Here is a 23635-nt window from a genome sequence, read left to right as displayed (position 1 = left end):
GAGAAGGCTGATGCCATCTTCCAGAAAATAAAATTAGAAAATCTAAATTAAAAAAGGCTGCAGCAGAGAGTGGGAGGATTTCAAAGCTATTTAATCAGTAGAATCAATAGGGCTTGGTTACTGACAGGCTGTGAAGGAGAGGAAAGAGTGAAAAACATCCTAGTTGTTTCTACCATTAAGAAATTGAGACTATTTGCAGAAAGTAAGAATATAATAGTGGCTTAGCAAGAAAAGAAGTGAATTCTGCTTTGGATATGTTTTTACATATCCAAGACTTTGCTAGGCATGGTGAAACTTCTAAAAAAATACAAAGCTTAACTTTGTCCTTTGCTAAATTTTTATTACTTATAATTACTTTGTATAATTTTTAAATTAACACTGGCGGTGGGTATGTTTATAAGAGTAACCATTTTGTTGGCACTGAGATTGATATTCAATAAGGTGTGGCAACTCTTCCAAGATCATATGGTTTATGAATGACAGGATCCATATCGCTTGAACCCGGGAGACGAAGGTGGCAGTGAGCTGAGATCACGCCACTGCACTCCAGCCTGGCAGCAGAGCAAGACTCTGTCTAAAAAAAGAAGAACAGACTAAAAGATTAAGTGTCATCATAGGAGGAGATTTGCAACTTATATCAAATCGCGTATTGGAGTTTACAAACTCACACACTTCCAAATAAATCTTAATGATTAGCCTGTGAGATAAGAAATGTAACCATTTTACAGAGATTGACACTAAACTTGATGATGTAAGTAACTTGCCCAAGTTCACACAGATTCTGGGTCAAGGAGCCAAGATGTGATGCCAAGTCTGCAGGCTCCATGTTCAGTAGGTGAATTATGAAAAGTTCTTAATTTAGAAGCAGGAAAATCATAGTTGTGACTGAGGAAGACTTATCTGGTTTCCAAGAATAGAAAAGACTAGCAAGTGGGAAGGCCAAAGATGAAAGTGAGTAGGGTAAAGACTGGCATGTACTTATAATATGTACACAACTTTATAAATATAATGAAACTGCCAGCCTTACTGGAAAGAGCATAAAACCAAAGGACAGACATGTCCCAACCTGACATATTAAACTTGGCAGGTGATTCACATTGGCTTGGCAGGGTTGCAACTCACAAAGAAGGTGTGTGACTTTCACAAGTCTATTTTTCACTGACTTGATGAAGGCTGAAGTCTTACCTTCGGTCACAGACATAAAAGCTCAGCTTTCTGGATAGAACAGTAGGAGCAATAAAAACACAAACTCAAGGCGATTATCAAAGGACAGATTCAATTTTTTCCAAGAAAATATTTATTTATGTTTGTGTATAATAAAAACCGATGGTAAATGAGAAAGGAAGAAGGAAAAACCAGTGAGAGAAGATACGACAAGGAGCAAACTCATGATGTTCAAAGCCGATTTCAGGAGAAAAAAAAAAAATCTGTCTTACACAAGAGCTCACCATAATAGACATGTTTGGAGACAAAGTCAAAATGTGCCAGAGTGACACGGAGATCATTCAACCATCCTGTATCAGAGCTATAGAAGATTCCTGGTATTAAAGAAGTGTCCAATAAGAAAGGAGGTGCAGCAGTCTAGAGAAAAATGAAGGTGAAAGTTTAAAGCCAGGGAACAAAAAAAATTATAAAAGAAAGTGGCAACTGAGAATTACCTATGGCAGGTGTAATCAAGAGCACTTTTAAATAGCAGAACTACTTAATATTTGATATTCAATTACGAGTTATGCGTTATTTCCTTCTACCTCACATCTGCCACTGCATCCAAATCTCTTGTAAAATTCTCCTCTGTGTGAATGCCTTCTGTGAATCGTGTTCGGGGGGAAATCTAGGCAAAGGAGTAGTGGTCTGTGACTGAGGCCAACTGGAACAAAGAGGGGCATAGACCAGAGAGGAGAGACAGAAAGAAGAATAAGGAATCCACGGGAGAAGTGGCAATGAGCAGTGAGCAAACATGGCCTTCCAGCCACCATTTTATGAAAACTTCCTAGAAGCAGACTATAGTGTCTCACCATGTGACCTTGGACAAAATATTTAACCACATTTAGCGTCATTTATTTTCCTAATTTGTAAAATTAGCATAATAGGTAATAATACTTATTCAATAAAAGGTGATTATTATTATTATTGCTCTGTACACGTTGATCTCTGGGTTATGTATAGCCTTAGTACCTTTTGACTACACCTCCCTAACTATGTTAAACACAAGTGTGTTCTCTTCAGTTCTGTTACCCACAGGAGTTGATCCCGTTACTCTAAGAATCATCCTAGAATTACCCTCTTTTTCCTCACTCCACATGCTGTCACATCCAGTCCATCAGTAAATCCAAGTGAGTCTAGCTGAAAACTTTTTGCAAAGTCAGTTCACTCCACTCTATCTCCACTCCAGACACTTTTGTCTCAACCACTCTCACCTGGGCAATGGCATTTTTCTCCGTGCTGTCCTCCCATCTTTCTACTACACTCCCTTCTCCATATGGCAGTCCAGTGGTCTTTATAAAAGGTAAATCAGCCAGGCACTGTGGCTCACACCTGTAATCCCAGCACTTTGGGAGGCCGAGGTGGGCGGATCACGAGGTTGAGAGTTCAAGACCAGCCTTGCCAATATGGTGAAACCTCGTCTCTACTAAAATCACAAAAAGTGGCCAGACATGGTGGCATACACCTGTAATCCCAGCTACTGGGGAAGTTGAGGCAGGAGAATTGCTTGAACCGGGGAGGCGGAGGTTGCAGTGAGCCTAGATTGTGCCACTGCACTCCAGCCTAGGCAACAGAGCAAGACTGCATCTCAAAAAACAAACAAACAAAACATTTAAAAAAATAAAATTAAAAAGTAAATCACGCCATGCCTTGCTTCCATCTAAGAACAGTCCATGGCTTTCTGTCATGACTGAAAAAAAACTTTAAACTTTTTACTATGACCTATCAGTCTCCGCTTAATGACTGTGGACCCGGCCGGGTGCTGTGGCTCATGCCTGTAATCCCAGCACTTTGGGAGGCCAAGGTGGGCGGATCGCAAGGTCAGGAGATCGAGACCATCCTGGCTAACACGGTGAAACACCATCTCTACTAAAAATACAAAAAATTAGCCGGGTATGGTGGCGGGCACCTGTAGTCCCAGCTACTCGGGAGGCTGAGGCAGGAGAATGGCGTGAACCTGGGAGGTGGAGCTTGCAGTGAGCTGAGATCACGCCACTGCACTCCAGCCTGGGTGACAGAGCGAGACTCTATCTCAGAAAAAAAAAAAAAAAAAAGACTGTGGACCTAACCTTATCTCACTTCCTCTTCTCACTCTGTCCTGACCACACAGGCCTTTTTCTCCTCTTTTCCATGGCCTCTTTTGCTGCCTCATTGTCCTCTTCTTCCTTCTTCTTCTTCTTTTTTTTTTTTTTTTTTTAATTCCTGGAATAAGCACAGCTTGATCCTTCTTGGAGTCTTTGCATATTCTGTTTCCTTTTGTGAGAGGCTCTACCCCGGTGCTGTCTCATGGCTGGCTGACTTGTGACATTCTGAAATCAGTGTCTGAACTCAAAGCCCAGCTCTTCATACAGCCATTCTTTTTCTTTTATTGTGGAAGGAACACTTAACATGAGATCTACCCCTTAAAGTTTTTTAAGTGTTGAATGCATTATTATTGACAATAGGTACAATGTTATACAATAGATCTCTAGAGCTTAAATACCTTGATTGACTGAAACCTTATGCCCATTGATTAGTAATAATCCATTTTCCCTTCCTCCAGCCCCTAGCAACCCCACTGCATTCTTTCATTCTATAATGACTATTTTAGGTACTTCATATAAGTGGAATCATGTAGTATTTGTCCTTTTGTGACTGGCTTATTTCACTTAGCATAATGTCCTCAAGATTCACCCATGTTATCCCATATTACAGAATTCCATTCTTTTTCAAAGCTAAATAGTATTCCATTGTATTTTATTCCATTCCAGGTGATTTAACCGATATCTCACTGATGAGCACTTTTATTGTTTCCAGTCTGCTGAAATGGAATAGTGTATGTCCGTGTATAAACACACACAGAATGTATGTACATACCACATTTTGTTTATCCATTCATCAATAGACATGTTGATTATTTCCACATCTTGGTTATTGTAATGGATATAGGAATACGAATACTTCTTTGATATCCTGATTTCAATTACTTTAGATAAATACCAAACAATTGGATTGTTAGATCATTTGGTAGTTCTACTTAAAATTTTTAAGAAACCTCCATATTGTTTCCCAGAGTGACTTTACCATTTTGCATTCACACCAAAAAATATGCAAGGGCTCCAATTTAGCCATATGCTTATCAACATTTTTTGTTTAAGATAGCCATCTTGACAGGTATAAGGTGATATTTCGTTATGATTTTGATTTGCATTCCCTGATAATTTGTGATGTTGAGCATTTTTTCATGTATCTATTGTACATTTGTATGTACTCTTTGGAAAAATGTTTACTTACTCCTTTAGCTCAGTTTTGATTAGATTAACAGGTTTTTTGTTGTTATTTCTTGAGATTTATTTTACTGTTGAGTTGTAGGAATTCCAGATATATTTTGGAGCTTAACCCTTTGTCAGATATACGGTTTGCAAATACGTTCTGCCATTCTATTATTAGTGGCCTTTTCACTGCATTGATTTTTTTCTTTGTTGTGCAGAAGCTTCTTAGTTTGATGTAGTCCCATTTATTTATTTTCTTTTTATTGATTATGATTTTGGTGTAATTTCCATGAAATCATTGCCAAGACCAATGTCTTGAGGCTTTTCCCCTGTGTTTTCTTGTAGGAGTTTTATGGTTTCAGGTCTTACCTTTAAGTCATTAATCCAGTTTGAGTTTGCATACAGTGTAAGGCAAGAGTCCAGTTTCATTCTTTTGCATGTGTATGCTCAGTTCCCTCAACATCATTCATCGAGTAGACTATCCTTTCCTCATTGTGTATTCCTGGTATCCTTGTGGAAGATCAGTTGACTTTACATGTGCTCATCTATTTCTAGACTCTATTCTGTTCTATCAGTCTATACTTCCACCAAGGGTTTCATTTTGCCCACTGTGTGCTGAGGAGAAGGGACCAGCCCAACCTGCGCTGCCTCCATTCTAGTCTGTGCCACATCCATCAGAACTCCAAGACTAGTAAGACACAGAGCCAGTCTTTTGACATATCCCTTGGAAAATGTGGGTGCTGAGTGTATGAATCAGCCCCTTCTCTCCCTCTGGGTAAAACTGGCAGATTGGAGTTTCTTTCTGATTGTGTGACACTGTGCCGGGAGCAGGACCTCTGGAGAGAGGAAGCTCTAGATCTCCCCACCAGCTCCATTAAGTCTGGCTGTGTGTTCTCCCGAAGTGCACGAGCTTTTCCATTAGTTTCTGATTTCTCACAAAAGGAATCTGTCTGTTAATTGTGGCTGAATTGGTATGTCTGTGGGGAGGAAGAAGAATTCAGGGCTTTCTATTCTCCTATGTTGCTGTCATCACTTTCCCACAGGCTCAGTCTTGATTATTGAATCTAAAAGCTCTATTTTCCCATCACTCTATAATGTACCATCCTATTTTACTTTACTTTTTAGATCACTTGTCCCCATTTGAATTTAGCTTGTTTCTGTATTTGCTTGTTAATGTTTGTTGTCTATTTCTCTCCTAAAGTGCAATATCCATGACAGAAAGTATCTTAACTATTTGACTCAATTACATAAATACCAAATTAGTTTTCAATAACCAATTAAACTAGTAGTTCTAAAGTTTTGAGAGTCACAGTCTTCCTTATGAATCTATTATAAGCATTAATTTCTTGCTACAGATAATTACACACATTTCTAAAATAAAATTTTAGAGAATTATTTGATTCCAAATATAATTTTCATGCATATGAGACAGCCTGGAAGGCAGAGATCAGAGAATATAACACTACAGAGCCTAGCTCAAGCCACCTTGGCATAGAGAAGTGTGTATTTAATAAGTATATATACATGTATATATACTTTTAATATAATACTTATTAAATAAGTATATATACATATTTTTAGATTTATTTTATTATTTCAAAGTGTATATATATATTTATATATATATTCACACACACACACACACACAGAGAGACAGGCAGACAGAATAGCAGCACAGCACAGAAAAAGATTATAAAGAATTTCTAAAGCAGCATACAAATTTTATATGTAAGGCAACGGAGGTCCAGAAAGGGAAAAGAACTTGTCGATATCATGCAGATAATAAACTGCACTGCTAATAGTAAAACCCACTTCTCCTCATTCATGATCCAGTGCTCATTCTCAGAACTCATAATGTTATCCATTTCCAACTCTGAAAACTGAAAGAGTTGAATCAATGTCACTAATATCCCTTAGCACTGAAACACCCAAGTTATCTTTAATGAATCAAAAGGCAATTAAAAGTTGTACTTTTTAAAGTAGATCATGTATAATCTTGTCTAAATTTGAGAACTATCTAAAATGAAGCAAGAAAATCAAGAATGGGATGGTCAGGGAAGTAGAGCATTGATTCTAGGTGCCTGACTCCATTTGAGAATTAAAGCAGCTCAAGTTCTAAAAAATTTCTAAACTTCTTTTATCAGATATGTATGGAGAAATGGAATTTATCTCTGGAGGGCTTATCATTTCTCCTGAGGCGAGCTGAAATGAAGATACAGGATTTCTTAACAATACCAAACAAAAGCTAAGGAGTGATAGACTTGGACATTTTCTCTGCTAAATTTTCATTCTGCCCTAAAGCTAGTATCTTCAATTTGCTGAGGGAGAAAACAAAAACAAAAACATGCAAACAACAAATTCCTTGTGGGGATAATTTTTTAAATTCAATGGGTTTACTAAGCTTTTCTGAATCTAGGAACATAATTCTCTTGTCTCATTTGTTTGTGGTCATAAGTGTTTTACTGCAACTGTGACTCGCAATTTAAAGCTTGTTGATTTTTTCCCCATCTCTTTACCCCTCTAATGAGAAAGTTTTATGTCTGTACATCATCTCAGGTTACACATGCAGATATATGTGAATATTTCATACAGAAAGGCAAATCATTATATTGATTTTCAAGTCTTTTTTTAGAACAAGTTTCCTATTTCATCTTCTGTACCACAAATATGTACTCATCTACAATCATCCAGTGAGGTTACAAGAGTGAAAACAACTAATGCCCATGTATATTCCATGACTTTGCTCCAAATACATAATGATATGGTTTGGCTCTGTGTCATGTCCCCACCCAAATCTCATCAGGAATTGTAATCCCCATAATCCCCATGTGTCAAGGGTGGGACTAGATGGAGGTAATTGGATCATGGGGGTGGTTTACCCGATGCTCTTCTCATGATAGTGAGTTCTCAAGAGATCTGATGGTTTTATAAGCATCTGGCATTTTCCCTGCTTTCACTCACTCCATCCTGCCACCCTTTGAAGAAGGTGCTTGCTTCTCCTTTGCCTTAGATTATAATTATGTTTCCTGAGGCCTCCCCAGCAATGCAGAACTGTGAGTCAATTAAACCTCTTTCCTTTACAAATTACCTAGCCTTGGGTATTTCTTCATAGCACAGTGAGAACAGACTAATACACATCCTCCCTTAAAAATGTAAACTTGGGGGGGTTTCCCCAAATTAGGAGTGGGGAAAGACTAACATGGTGACTTGTAATATGTGATCTTACATATTTTAAGTGGTTAAGAGAGAATGGTGGAGACTTTAATGACTCCATTTATTCAACCTACAGAATAAAATACCAATTTTTTAGCATCACACATATATTAGTGTTCTCCAGAGAAACAAAATGAATTACAGCACACACACATGCACATACACACACACACACACATATTTACGCATACAGAAACACACATATATATCTTTTTATATATATGAGGAAATTTATTATAAGGTATTGGCCCATGTTATGATTATGGTGGCTGAGAAGTCCCACTCTCTGCTGTCTGCAAGCTGCAGACTCAAGAAGGCTGGAGGTGAACCTTAAAGTCCTGAAAGCCACAAAAATGATGGTGTGCATTCCACTCTAGGTCAGAAGGCCTGAGAACTAGGAATGCAGAGGCCAGGAGAAGATGAATGTTCTGGCTCAGTCAGGCAGAGTTAATACAAAATTTCTCTACCTTTATACTTTATTCAGTCCTCAATATGGCTGAATGATGCTTACTCATTCGGGAGGGCCATGTGGTTTGCTTAATCTATCAACTCAAATGCTAATCTCTTCTAGAAACACCCTCAGTGACACATCCAGAAACAGCTATCTGGGCATCTCCTGGCCCAGTCAAGTTGATACATAAGATTAACTGTCACAATACATATTTGATTAATCATAATACTCTTTAGGGTCCACTTTTATTTTCTTGAGTTTATAGTCCCATCCCAAACATTACAAGCCCCTTCCTCACACTATCCACCCTTGGTTTCAGCCATACTTAAAAACTTAAACACTTCCACCAAACACAGTTATAATTCTTTATGCCTTCACACATGCTAGACGTTTTCTGGGATTTTTTTTCTTCATATCTACATTTAATCATTCTTAAATATCCAAAGAAAGAATAGTCTCCTCTTTAAAGACTTTTCTGATGCTTACAAACAGTGTTCATGGCTGTTTCTCTTGTACTTCCCCAATATTGGACTGTTGCATTTATAAGTTCTGCAAGCTCACATCACCTACCCTGAATTTTCCTTACACACACTGTCATATAATGTCTTGACTAAGGTTAATGTCGATATCCCATTGACCTCTGTCCCCTAGTGTATGATACACTATTCAAGGAGAAAATAGAGCAAAGTAGTGCTGGAGAAATGGTGGTCATCTGGAGAAGAGGGAGGCTGTAAGCTTCCAGTGGATGCATCCTTGAAGGGCAAGTGTTCTGGGCCTGAGCAGAGCTTCTAAAAAAAACCCCTACTCTTTACAATGCCTCATGACCCACCAGTTACAAAGGTGGAAAGAAATGAAGAGAGATAAAAGAGGAAGGAGTGTGGGAAAGGGGATATCAGGACAAAAGAAGATGAAGAAAATCAGGGAAAAAAAAGAAAGAATAAGAAAAGTGAGAGAAGAAATGAAGGAAGGAACAAAAAAAGACAAGGAGAGAAGAAAATCTAGTCAATACATGAGAATAAGTTTAATGAAGATTCATCTGTCTGAACAAATTTTATTTTTTTGTTTGTTATTATTCACATATTTCAACATCCAAAAGAGATGGTCATATGAAGTCAGTCAATGCTGACAAATTTTTATAACTTTATTATTTTTTAGTTATTTTATACATATAAAACATGTCTGTATTTCCTTTCCCCATAATTTTTACCCATATACTAAATGGTAGTGTATGATACATACATACTATTCTTTATTTGTGTTCTTTTCACTTAAAATACATCCTCAAGTTCATTATCACTGCATAAAGAATCTCTTCAATTGTTATGATTACTTAAATTCCATGGAATGGTTTTATGCCAAGTGATTTAACCAATATCTCACTGATGAGCACTTTCGTTGTTTCCAATCTGCTGAAATGGAATAGTGTATGTCTGTGTATAAACACACACACAAACATAGACACAATACTTCATACATGTGGTGGTATATTTGCTGAATAATAAAATTGCTGCATCAAAGCATATGGGCTTTTTGGTTCAGGGGAATATGTTAAATAGCCACCAAGGACGAGGTGCCATTTTATATTTCCATTATTGCTGTGATGTGGAATTTTCCAATAGCTGCACTAAACAGTATGCTACCAAACTCTTGGTTCTTTGCCAGCCTTGCAGGTGGAGGACAGTATCTCTGTTCAGTTGTTTACAATTTTAGACAATTGGATGATATTTTTTTTTGATCAGTTAGTTAATTAGTATAATTATACTCATGATCCTCAGAACACAATCACAAAGCTAAATTGTGAGCTGAGAATACATGTAAGTAAATAGACATACTTGGAAATTCACTGGGCTTCCTTTGCCACATTTTCAGGAACTAGCATTCTCTATCCTAAGGGAGAATATGAGGTTTATCTTACCATTTGCATCCCATTTGTACTCTGCAAAACTGGGACAGAATCCAGAGTATCTCTGCCTTGCCTGTGATATCTCACCTGCTCACCCACACTTATCGTCATCAGCTGTATTCACCCTAATTTTTCCCTGGAAGTTTCCTCTCCTATGCTAAGAGAACAGAATACAGGGACAGAGGATATCAGAGTTCCCTGCTGCAATGATGCTGAGAGAGACACCATCATTCTTTTTTTTTTTTGAGACACTGTCTTGCTCTGCCGCCCAGGCTGGAGTGCAATGGCACAATCTCAGCTCACTGCAACCTCCACCTCCTGGGTTCAAGCGATTCTTCTGCCTCAGCCTCCCAAGTAGCTGGGATTACAGGTGCATGCCACCATGCCTGGCTAATTTTTGTTCTTTTAGTAGAGATGGGGTTTCACCATATTGGCCAGGTCGCTCTCGAACTCCTGACCTCGTGATCCGCCTGCCTTGGCCTCTCAAAATGCTGGTATTACAGGCGTGAACCACCGCACCCGGCCTTTTATACATCTTTCACTCACTTTCTCTTGTATTCCCTGCCTCAGATGTCAATCCCAGGACCATTTTTCAAGATGTCGTACTTGGAAGCAGCTCTTCCTGTGAAGGTGCTGATGTAGATCCCACATTCTCTGCCATAATCCACTAATGTTACAGTTCGCCCACCAGTCTGCATTTAATTTTCTGCCTCATCAGAATATCTAGTTCTTTGAAACCCACAGGAAATTACTGCATCTATTATGCTCTCCTTCTAGGTTGTATTTTAGAGCCTATCTTTTTATACCCATGTCTGCACCAAACCTTATATTGGTTTACCCCTTTTGTACATTCATTAAGCATCCCGTTGAAAAAATTTGAGATGGATAAATTCCAATTCTTTCTTTCTTTCCTTCCTTTTTTTGTTTTTTTTTAGACAGAGTCTCTTCTGTCACCCAGGCTGAAGTGCAGTGGTGCAATCTCGGCTCACTGCAATGTCCACCTCCTGGGCTCAAGCAATCCCCCTGCCTTAGCCTCCTGAGTAGCTGGGATTATGGGTGCCTGCCACCACACTTGGCCAATGTTTGGTATTTTTAGTAGAGATGGAGTTTTGCCATGTTATCCAGGCTGGTCTCAAACTCTAGCCTCAAGTGATCTGCCTCATTGAGTGATCTGCCTGCCTCGGCCTCCCAAAGTGCTGTGATTACAGGTGTGAGCCATTGCCTGGCCACCAATTCTTCACCTTCATGTAATCTACTGAGTTTCCTAATCTGATGACTTGTACAACTGTAAATTTATAGAACCTAATGCCAGTTTTAATTTAAACCCTGCCAAAAATACCTTAAGATTTATTTTTAGTCATCCTGTTTTTTCAATATTTATAAAGTCAGTCCATTTCCCTTCTCTTCTCACTCTTGGTGGATATCACTTCCTCCCAATTTACAAAAAATGAAGAACCACAACACTGAAAATATTTGAAATTTGCATCATTAATTTACAAGCTCTCCTTAATCTAGATTCACGCATCTTTCTCCCTTTTTGTCCATAATGAGGACAAGAAAGACACAGTAAGTATTCCCCTTATTCTACGTTTCATTTTTATTACTTATTTATAATTAATCTTAAAATATTTTAGGTGAAAATTTTATTCCATAAATTTTTTCTTCTTTTTTTTTTTTTTTGAGATGGAGTCTTGCTCTGTCACCAGGCTGAAGTACAGTGACACAGTTTTGGCTCACTGCAATCTCTGCCTTCTGGGTTCAAGCGATTCTCCTACCTCAGCCTCCTGAGTAGCTGTGACTACAGGCATGTGCCACCACACCCAGCTAATTTTTTTGTGTTTTCAGTAGAGATAGGGTTTCACCATATTGGCCAGGCTGCTCTCTAACTCCTGACCTCGTGATCTGCCCATCTTGGCCTCCCAAAGTGCTGGGATTACAGGCGTGAGCCACCGTGCCCAGCCTCCCTAAACTCTTTTTAACCCAATCCAACTTTGGCTCTTTCACATCCACCACTCCACTGAAATTGCTCCTGCTAGTGTTGCCTGAATTATTTAATACACTAAATCCAATGTCCTCTTTTCATTCCTCCTTCTGCTTGACCTTTCAGCAGACTATGGTAAGAAAACAGCATACAAGGACAGAGGATATCAAATTTGTCTTCTGCAAGGATGATGAGAGATTTCTCCATCTCTGACCACTCAGTTCTTCTTCTGGTCCTAGTTCTCTAGCTTCCTCTACTCAGCCATTAAATATTAGGGATCCTTGGAATCTCTCATAAACTCTCCTATGGCCTCATAGTGCTTGCTCAGTGGATAAGTATATTCATTTCTTAAGGTTCATAAATAACCTTTTTTTTTTCTTTTTGAGACAGAGTCTCTGTTGCCCAGGTTGGAATGCAGTGGTGCAATCTCACCTCACTGCAACCTCACCTCACTGCAACCTCCACTTCCAGAATTCAAGCAATTCTCCTGCCTCAGACTCCTGAGTATCTGGGATGACAAGCGTATGCCACTACACCTGGTTAATTTTTGTATTTTTATTAGAGACAAGGTTACACCATGTTGGGCAGGCTGGTGGTCTTCAACTCCTGACCTCAAGAGATTTGCCCACCTCAGCCTCAAGATTCATAAATAATCTATTTGCCAATGATTTTCATGTTCGCATACCCTACACAATCTTCTCTTCGGATGTCCACACCCAGTTGTTGACCTGACATTTTTACTAAAATATCTTGCAGTAGCTTAAAATCTCTCAAAGTTCCCTCAGTGACATTAGGGTATAGTCTGTGTTCTAATTTGCATGATTTGGGCTCTTCTCTGCCCTTCCTCCTCATCTAATTCCAATCGCTCTTTCACCACGCAGCCTCTGGCCACACTTCATCTCCCCAGACATGCCACAAACTCTCTTGTGCTTTTTCCGTTACCCTAGACACTCTTCTCATCTCATCAGCCAGCACTTCGTCTTGTTTCTTCTCATCTCTAGGCCTCAGCTCATGCACTTTCCAGGAGAAGCTTTATTTGGCTCCCCAGAGGCAGTAAGCCTTTCTGCTTTGTATTCCTGTGGCATGTTCTACTCTGCATTACATATTTACCTCTCTTCTAATTACTTTTCAAGCTCTGTCTTCTCTAAACTATGAACTCCACAAGAGTGATGCTAATGGCTGTCTTACTTACTGACATATCGCCAGTCCCTCATCTTAGTGGTCACCACTATCTCCCAGTTCTCATGTTTCTCTAGGGCACGGCCTGCATCAGTAACACCCTGGTGTCTCTCTTGCCCACCTTCCCTGTACTCAGTTACTACACTTACTCTCTCTCAGAGGCAGCGAAGGAACTTAGCTCATCAATGAGTTCGGAGAAGGATGGGAACATGTTATTCTCTCCCTTTGGGGACTTGGCTAACAAACTAAAAGCAGCATCTTCCAACAGTTTTATCAGGATATTTTGATCTTCACCTCTCAATTTTTTTTTTTTTTTGTTATATGTGTTTCTCAACTAGTTTCAAACTCAGGCAAAGAATGGGAATTTTATTTATTGGGCCCTTCGAAATCCCAAAACATCCTAGTGCCTGGCCCACTGTAGCTATGTATTTGCTGAATGAACTTATGACACAATTTACTGATGTATTAAATTTGAGGTTGCAAAACAATGAAGAGTAAATAGGACTTTGGAATAGAGAGAAGGATAGAAACAAGGTGGTATAGAGGAAAGGGAGAGGGCAGAATAAAGGATTGACAAAGAAGGTTGATTACAAGATATTCAATGCAGATGATTTCATTAAACTTCGAAGCAATCATAGGTAGAAAATATGACAGAAAGAGACATTAAAGTATTAGTTAAATGGAAATAAACAAAAGTTGAGTGAAGGATCTATTTCTTAAAATAGTGGGGGAAAGCTCTAGATAAAAATTAGAAATTAGAGATAGGATTACAAGTGATTTGGAGATTGTGTGGTGCATTTTGCTTCTTAACAGGTGAGAAAACAGGTTCCCAAGCTTATAAAGCAAGTTGAAAGCAAATTTAAGATGAGGGCCAGGTTTCTTGACTCCAAGCTCAAAGCCTTTTTGTCTCCCCATGCTGCCTCCTTTAAAATGCAAAGAATCTAAGGAAAGGTCAAAGAGAAGAATATACGAAGAAATTAGGAAAATCAGATGAATGATGGAAAATGTAGCATGGGATGAGATAAGTGAATAAAATAATAAAAGGATTCATTTCTAATTCATAGATATTTTACTTTATTCAACATTTAGTGTCTATGATTTAGTGGTGGTTTGGCACAGGGAACAGGAGAACAAAAAATAATGAAAATATGATGCCAGTGATACCATCCATCAATCTGAAATATAGAGTACTGGCAGGTCTGCATTCAAGATCAAAAGTCTTAGTTTGGAACAGCCCAGTATGCTCGACCAAATACCAGTATTTCAGAGTTCTTTCATCTAAATTAGAAAAAGAAATGTCATCTGTCTATAACATGCACCCTATGGTGATCTGCTTCCCAAAGAAAAATAAAGCAGTCCAAAGTTAAAGGGACAAACACGTCATTTTGGAGGAATGCTGTTGCTTATTTTCATTTCCCAAAAGAAGTAATGGAATGAAGGGTGAGTGATAATAATTTTCATTGAAAAGCAAAACTTGCTTTGTTGTTCACATTCTTTGTGGTTGTTGGGATAAAAATATGAGGCCATTTACAATAGGGCAGAGCTTTTTTTTCTGGATGTAATTTGATTGCATTGCATATATAGTATATTAAAAATGTGTACTGCACCATGCATAGTTTTTGGCTTTGCAAAAATATAGTAGTTGTCATCAAGTAGTATACAGTGCTTGAGGAAGGCAAAGAACATGCACAGGTGTTTCTATTTCATGCTAAGCTAACTCAGATAAACATGGAGCAGAGAAGAAAACATTTTTTTATAAAAACAATTAATTGGTTTAATGAGATGTTGATATTGGCAAGGTATTGTTCTAAGATTTTCATGTAGATATCCTCATTTAATCCTCACCACAACCCTTTCAGGAATGTCTTATTATTAAACCTGTGACCTGGCTGAGAATTCTGAAGCAGAGACAGTGAGTTTTCCTAATTTCCAAAGCTAGTAAGGGGCACTGATTATATGCCAAAAACTTCCTAAACATGACTTGACTTATACAGAAATCATACCAAAAAAATTGTTAAGCTTCATTTTACAGAAAATAAAGCTGTAATAGTGTGCCTTAGTGATATGGCTTCTGAGAACTTATGCAAAACATCAACTCAGACATTTCTGGGGACTAATTTATGTACTTCTCCCTAAATTATCTGAAGGCCATAAAAATTAGTGTAATAATGGAGGTGATATTGAGCTTAGCCTATCAATTTCAAAAAGGCAGTTGGTACAGTGGAGGGAGGGTGTTTCAGGCCAAGGGGAAAGTAAGAGACAAGAGAAAGAAAATGGCAATTAGGGAGAAACCAGGAGAGGAAGAGGCAGGCCAGTGTCGCTCTTGTGGGTTGAGAGATGGACTTGACAAGGTAGGTGGGGGGCCGATCAGCGAAGGTCTTGACTGTGAAGCTCAGGAGTCAGGGAACAATTGCAGATTTTTGAAAGCTCCTTTTGATTTTGGATTAAAGACTGGGTAGTTCTGCATTGAATCCAGGATTCCCATTGTTCAGAATAGACCAACACTTGGCAAAGTTTCAACCCCAGAACCTTTTAGAAGTTCATTACAAATCTCAAAAGCTTTTTCAAATACCAAAGGGCCCCAGCACTCTATTTAAATGTAAATATACTTGAGAGTTTAAATTCTAAGATTTAAGACTGATTAGGGGAAAGTGCTTGGAAATAAATGTTTGGAGGGAAAAAAATAGAGAAGTGATGAACAGCAAGGGACCCAGGAAAGATTTGAATGCATCTTGTGCTGCAGGTTTTCAGAAATCATTTCTGCCATTGTTGCAGTTCTCTTGATGGTGATCATAAGTCAGGAAATTCAGAAGTTGACATCAGATAGAAGGGCCATTGGACACTGAGATACAAGAGAATTAAAACCTCAGAATGAAAGCACAGCTGGGTTAGGCAGAGTGATGCTTCCAGGTGGACATTTGTATTAGAAATTCGTCAGGTCTGGATCCGTGATGAAGGGGTGACTGAGCTGACTTGGGTCCACAGAGAAACTCTAGTCCCATCCAGATGGCGCTCCCGTTTACCTGGTGACAATCTTCATTTTTCTTCTGCTTCTTAGTCACATCCATATGAGTGTATCCTTCTTGGACTTCAACAGAGAATCAGTTTTACAGTTTTACGGAATATTATCTGGAGACAAAGAAGATGCAGATGCTGAGCTTCTTGATATTGCCATTTGTAAAAGAGAATGCAGAGAAACTAAAGAGGCAAGGCTAGAGGGCAAACTTGCCCCTGTTTACAATGAAGAAATACGCACCATGGATATTTCTAAACCTTACTGCTCCCTTCATCACTTAATCCATTATAAAACATTTTAGTTTTATTAGGTTCTATACAGTTTATATGTTTATAAACAATATAAAATTTTGTCTGTTTTAATAAAAATATATATTGTATTAAAATCCTATATTTTATATGCTTTTATAAAACAACATAGTTTTTAACATAAAATATGAACTTAATAATTTTAGAAAATACAAAATAGACAGTAATAATTTATCCATAAACATACCACAAAGAGGTAACAATTAATGCTACATTGTTTTATATTTTTCCAGGTTTATACCATAAACATACCCATATAATTTTTGACACAACTGGAATCCTGCTATATGAAAATAATGCTTTAAAAATTGTATTATTTATATGTCTCTATAAAACAAAGGTATAAGGATTTTTAACACACTATTTTTTATTAAAAAGTAGGGGAAAGACCTTTGTTAGAGATGGATTAATATCTAAGCAATTATTCATCTTATCTCTCAAAACTATTATTATAAAGAACTTTTAAATATTAAATATGATGTATATTTCTAAGATACATCATAAGAAATGATCCTTAGCATGCATTAAAAATTACATGTATAGTTTGGAACAAAAAAATCAAATATCATATTTTGACCTCAAATGCCCATTTGGGTTTGGCTGGACCAATCAGATAGTTCAGAAGATCATTAGCATCCATTTTGAGGATTTTCAAATTGAAAACAGAAGTTTTCTTTATTAAACACCCAAATCTATGCACCAATTTAGTGCAAAAAATTATGATATTGTAAGCTTAAGTAAAACTCTCAAGTCAATATATTATTGTCCTGAGAAGTTAAAGTGAATTCTTAGATAATGACATATATTTCACTTTGAGAATTTCAGTATTCTGTGGTTTGGGGCATACACCTGGTGGTCTGGGATCTGCTTCCCACTTTTCTATTTTAACCTAATCACAGCCATATTATTCTCTCCAACCTTTTACTATCTCCTAAACTTTACGCACTTCACTGGAGTATTCTCAGTAATGGGAGTTAGCAATGGGTTACTCTCAAGAATTAGATGAGACTCTGGGCAGTGAAGACATTTGCCATCTTTTTTTAAAAAAGGAAGTTTCATTTTTAGACATTTCGTGTTGGGCCAAAATATCCCTGTAAACAACATGGCTTCATGTAGGCAACCCACCTTGTCTTGGGATGTGCTGTGGGAGAAAACTCAAGCCTTGGAGTAAAAGAGCTGTAGGCTTTAAGTGCAAGTCAACTGACACCCTTGATCTTGGTTTCACAACCTTATTTTACACATAGTATTTCAGAAATCCAAAAACAAGCAAACAAGCATTGCATAAGCTTAGTAATATTTCCAATAATTTAATCATTCAGAGATAACTACTTTCAGAGTGTTGATGTGTTTCTATCCAACTAAAGATACAAAATTGGAATAATATAAATAGTGTCTTATTTCCTTTGTAAAAGGTCATTTTGTCTTTATTCTACATTAGAAAAATATGCATACTATTTGTCATATATTTAAAATATAATTTTCTGAAGCATTCCTGAGATATGAAGTGTATAGGTTGTTTACCATCAGTTAGTATGAAAAATATTCTGGTGAATATAACTTAGGTACATCTTTGAATTCCAAACTAAATCCTCAAAATAGATGACAAAAAGGATCCTTACAGATTTTAAAAAAATAGCATAAGTGAAGGTATTAATGCATACTGACAAATTGGTTTGTAACAGATTATTTTACATTCTCACAAGTCATGGATAGGACTATCTCAATACACATCTTCAGTGTATCTGTTGATTTTCTTCAAAATGCCACTTTGACAATAAATATTACATTTTTATTGTTATTTAATTCACAATTATTTGATTGCCAGTGAGGCTGAAGTATTTTTATATGTCTATGAATCATTTGTATTTGTTTCTCTCCAGTCTTTGTCCATATACGTTGTCCACTTATTAACCTGTGTATTAGTAGTTTTAATAATGTTTTAAATATATGATTATGAAGGTACTATGTGTTTGTTAATAATTTTATAAAACAAATAAATAAATGGGCAATAAAATTTTATCTCTAAACTCACCACATGAAGAAGACAACTGTTAAAATGCCAGCTCCATATTTTTTCAGTTTTATACCACAAACAAATGGACACATTAACTCACAGACAATTATTGGCAAAACCAGAATACCCTCTATAAAAGTTAATCTTATATTTTCACTTAATCTCAGGGTTTCAGCATTTCTCCCATTATTAAATATTTTGTTAAAGCACAGTATTAAATGTTGAATAATATATATGTCTTCATATGAGTGTGCCATTATATAGTTAATTAAATCACCTTATCGTATGTTTGCATTTTCCACCCTCTCACTGTCATGAATATCCTGGTGCCCAGAAGTTTAAGTGCAAAGAAATGTAAGACAAAATTTCTCCTCTCCCAAAGTCAACACAGCTATTTATATAGCATTCGAAGATGAAAATCATATTTAGAGACAATAACGGAAGATAAGTTACAAAGCAAAGTTTGAAGTAGACTATACTTGGATCATTCAAACAACAGAAGGAGGCTTCTTGATTCTGCGTGTGTTCTCCCTAGGATTATTGTTTTTCTCACTTTTTCCACTAAAGAACATTTCTCCTCATCTCAAAACTAATTGGTCTTCCTGCCTCAGGATTCTCTCCCCTACAAAATGTCCCCCTTCATCATGAAAGATCTGATCTTAAAAATATTTTGCTTTCGTAAGATGCATTTGTATAAAATGCATTCACTCTTAAACAATCTCCCTTTTAAAAAATACCTCCTATACCTTATCATTTATTGGTATAGGATAAACCAATACCAGGCTAGGCTTTCTTCCTTTTCATGGAATGTATTACCACCTAACATAACATGATATGAATGCTGTTTTTGCTACTATATTATGTTTATTTTCTACCAGATTCCCAGCTACCACAGGTTAGAGAAGTAGTTTATTCGATGAATCATTAAATTTCCAAAACCCGAAACTATCCCTAACACAGAACAAATTGCTTAAAAATATATTACTCACCTTTAGTTTCCTTTTTATTTCAATTGTGTCTTTGCCAGGTTTTGGTATCAGGGTGATGCTAGATTCTTAGAATGATTTATAAATGAGTCTTCCCTTCTGAATTTTTTTGAAATAGTTTCAGTAGAATTGGTACTAATTCTTCTTTGAACATGTCTGGTAGAATTCAGCTGTGATACATCCAGTCCTGGGCTTCTTTTGGTTGGTAAGATTTTTATTACTGATTCAATTTAAGAGCTAGATATTGGTCTGTTTTGGGTTTCAGTTTCTTCCTGATTCAATCTTGGGAGGTAGTGTGTTTACAGGAATTTATCCATTTTCCCTATATTTTGTAGTTTGTGTGCATAGAAGTGTTCATAATAGTCTCAGAGAATCGTATGCACTTCTGTGGGATCACTTGTAATGTCATCTTTCTTATTTCTGGTTATGCTTATTTGGATCTTCTCTCTTTTTTTCTTTGTAAATCTTACTAGTGGTCTACCAATGTTGATAATCCTTTCAAAGAAACACTTTTGGTTTTGCTGATTCTTTGTATAGATTTTTGGATCTCAATTTTGTTCAGTTCTGCTCTGATTTTAGTTATTTACTTTCTTCTGCTAACTTTGGGGTTAGTTTGCTCTTATTTTTCCAGTTCTGCTAGGTGTAATGTTAGATTATTGATCTGTGAACATTTTAACTTTTTGTGGTAGCTATTTCACACTTTAAACTTTCCTCTTAACACTGGTTTGGCTGCATCCCAGCGATTTTGGTATGTTGTGTCTCTACATCCTGATGAACATAGACACAAAAATTCTTAATGAAATACCAGCAAACCAAATCCAGCAGTACATCAAAAAGTTAACTCACCATGACCAAATAGGCTTTATTTCTAGGATGTATGGTGGCGGGTGGCGGCGGGGGAGGGGAGTTCAACATACACAAATCAATAAATGTGATTCAACACATAAACTGAATTAAAAACAAAAATCATGTGATCATCTCAATAGATGGAAAAAATTCTTCAATAAAATCCAAGATCCCTTCGTGATAAAAAACCTTCAATAAAATAGGCATCAAAGGAACATAGTTCAAACTAAATAAGAGTCATTTATGACAAACCCACAGCCAATATCATACTGAATGGGAAAAAGCTTGAAGCATTCCCTTGGAGAACTGAAACAAGATAAGGATGCCTACTCTCACCACTCCTATACAAAATAGTACTGGAAATCCTAGCCAAAGCAATCAGGCAAGAGAAAAAATAACAAGCATCCAAATAAGAAAAGAAGAATTCAAACTCTCTCTTCCGGGATGATATGCCTAAAAAACCCTGAAGACTACAAAATGATTCCTTGAACTAATAAACAACTTTAGTAAAGTTTCAGGATGCAAACAGATGTACAAAAATCAGAAGCATATCTATACACCAATAATGTTCAAGCTGAGAACCACATCAAGAATTCAATCTCATTTACAATAGCCACAAAAAATAAAATACCTAGAAATATATCTAACCAAAGAGGTAAAAGATATCTACAAGTAGAACTATAAAATACTACTCTAATAAATCATGTATGACACAAACAAATGGGAAAAATTCCATGTTCATAAATTGGAATAATAAATATTATTAAAATGACCAAACTGCCTAAAGCAGTTGATAGATTCAATGCTATCCCTATAAAACTATTGAAGTAATTTTTCACAGATTTAAAAAAAATCTCAAATTCATGTAGAACCAAACAAAGAGCCTGAATAGCCAAAGCAGTCCTAAGCAGAAAGATCAAAGCTAAAGGCATCATATTACCCAACAAACTATACTATAAGGCTACTGGAACCAAAACAGCATGACACTGGTACAAAAACACATACATGGAGCAATGGAACAGAATAAAAACCCAGAAATAAAGCCACACACCTACAGCTATCTGATCTTCAACAAAGTTAACAAAAATAAGCAATGGGGAGAAGACTCCACATTGAATAAATGGTGCTAAGATAGCTGGCTAGCCAAATGCAGAAGAATAAAACTGGACCCCTACCCTTCACTGTATACAAAAATTAACTCAAGATGAATTACAGATTTAAATCTAAGACTTCAAACTGTAAGAATCTCAGAAGCAAACCTAGGACAAACATGATGCCTAAACCTTAGTATCATGCAATATACCCATGTAACAAACCCACACATGTACCCCCGAATCTAAAATAAAAGCTGAAGTTACTTTTAAAAATAATTTAAACATGTAAATAAGTACATGTAAAACATCTTATGTATGTCATGAAGAATTTTCTCATGTAAATAACACATTGCATTTTATCTCTCCAGCATCCCTGTGGGATGAGCTGCTAATTTCCATAAGCTATTTCTCATGCATGCATTGTCTGCCACACGTTGGCTTCTGTTAGAAGCACTGATATGGTTTGGCTGCATCCCCACCCAAATCTCACCTTGAATTACAGTAATCCCCATGTGTCAAGGGTGAGGACAGGTGGAGATAATTGAATCATGGGGGCAGTTTTCCCCATACTGTTCTCGTGGTGCTGAATAAGTCTCACAAGATCTGATGGTTTTATAAAGGGGAGTTTCCCTGTACATGCTGTCTTGCCTGCCACCATGTAAGATGTGACTTTGTTCCTTATTTGCCTTCCACCATAATTGTGAGGCCTCCCTAGCCATGTGGAACTGTGAGTAAATTAAACCTCTTTCCTTCATAAATTACCCAGTCTCAGGTATCTCTTTATTAGCAGCATGAAAACAGACTAATACAAGCACTTTTGATGAACCTTACACACTCATCGATGTACCAGCCTTGTGAGGGGTACTGACACCAACAGCGCTCCTTTTCATCATTTTCACACATGCTCCTCCTACTCATTACTGTGAATACTTCTCCTATCCAATTCCTTTCTCTGACTCAGCTTCTCCTGACTTTTGGCTACAGTCAATATGGTTCCCCATATCCATAGGCATCTCTGAGATGGGCACCTTCTTCCTTGGAGTCTCTTTACTTAGTGCTTAGTGTTTAGTGCTGGTCTTATAGGTCATAGTTACACATATTTCTGCCATGCCTCCATTACTTTCTTAGATGCTGTCATCAGAACATCCAACCCTCATTTTCTGGCCATTTGCATTCACTTTGGCTTGTGCAAGTGCCTCACCATATCTTTCATCCACTTGAGATATCCAGCATCATTAAACCAAAGTGAAAATACCCAATAGTAGCTACACATGTGTGTCAATTTACTGAATCATGAACAATAAGTAAATGAATGAATGACTAAATAACTAAAGGCATTTTTGCATAAGATGAATTTTTTAGCTAAAGAAATTCCTTACTACTTTGATTAATTTTGCCTGAATTTCCAAAGCTAGAGTTTTTTTGGGGGAGAGGTGGGGGGGTTGTAATTTTTGGTGATGTGACATCATTATTTATTTGATTATTTTTCTGCATTTTATAAGGGCACTATGCTAAAAGGAGATCTAGTAAATTTTATAACTCTCTTCTTGGTCCTAGATATAATGTTCAGTACTTCCCCCCCAAAGTTTTTATAAAGCATGCAGACTAATTTAAGAAAGTGTGATTTCTGATAATAATATCTAATGTTATTGAGTATGTACTATGTGGCAGGCATTGCATGAACTCATTTAATTTTCACAGAAACCTTACATCGTAGAACATGGATCAGGTTAGGCTACGTTATTCTAAGGTAATAAACTAACTCAAAATCCCAGGGGTTTAGCAGAGCTAAGCTTTATTTCTCATTCATGTTACCTGTTCAATGGATACAGGCAAAGGATGCTGAACCACAGTCACTCAGAGACTTAAGTTCATAGATGCTCTGCCATATTACGTCTACTCCATCTGGAAAATGTGCCTCTACCATCATCCTAGAAGGGGGAAAGAAAATGTGTATTTTTTCTCAGAACCATCTACATTCACAGGATTTGAATTGGTACCATGTTTACCATAGAAGATGGGTCCAAGTTTAACTAAAGAGCCAATTTCAAGCCCACTTGCTACGTATTTGCACTGATCTTGGCATTCTTGCTTGGATGTGGTATGCAAAGAAGAATTTAGTTATATCTTTTGATGGTTGTATATCTCACCAAAATTTTGTAGTGAATTATTTGTATAACATTTTGGAAA

The sequence above is a fragment of the Gorilla gorilla genome, chromosome 3, assembly GCF_029281585.2.
Source record: "Gorilla gorilla gorilla isolate KB3781 chromosome 3, NHGRI_mGorGor1-v2.1_pri, whole genome shotgun sequence".
In the NCBI taxonomy this organism is placed as follows: domain Eukaryota; kingdom Metazoa; phylum Chordata; class Mammalia; order Primates; family Hominidae; genus Gorilla; species Gorilla gorilla.
This window is presented reverse-complemented; position numbering follows the sequence as displayed.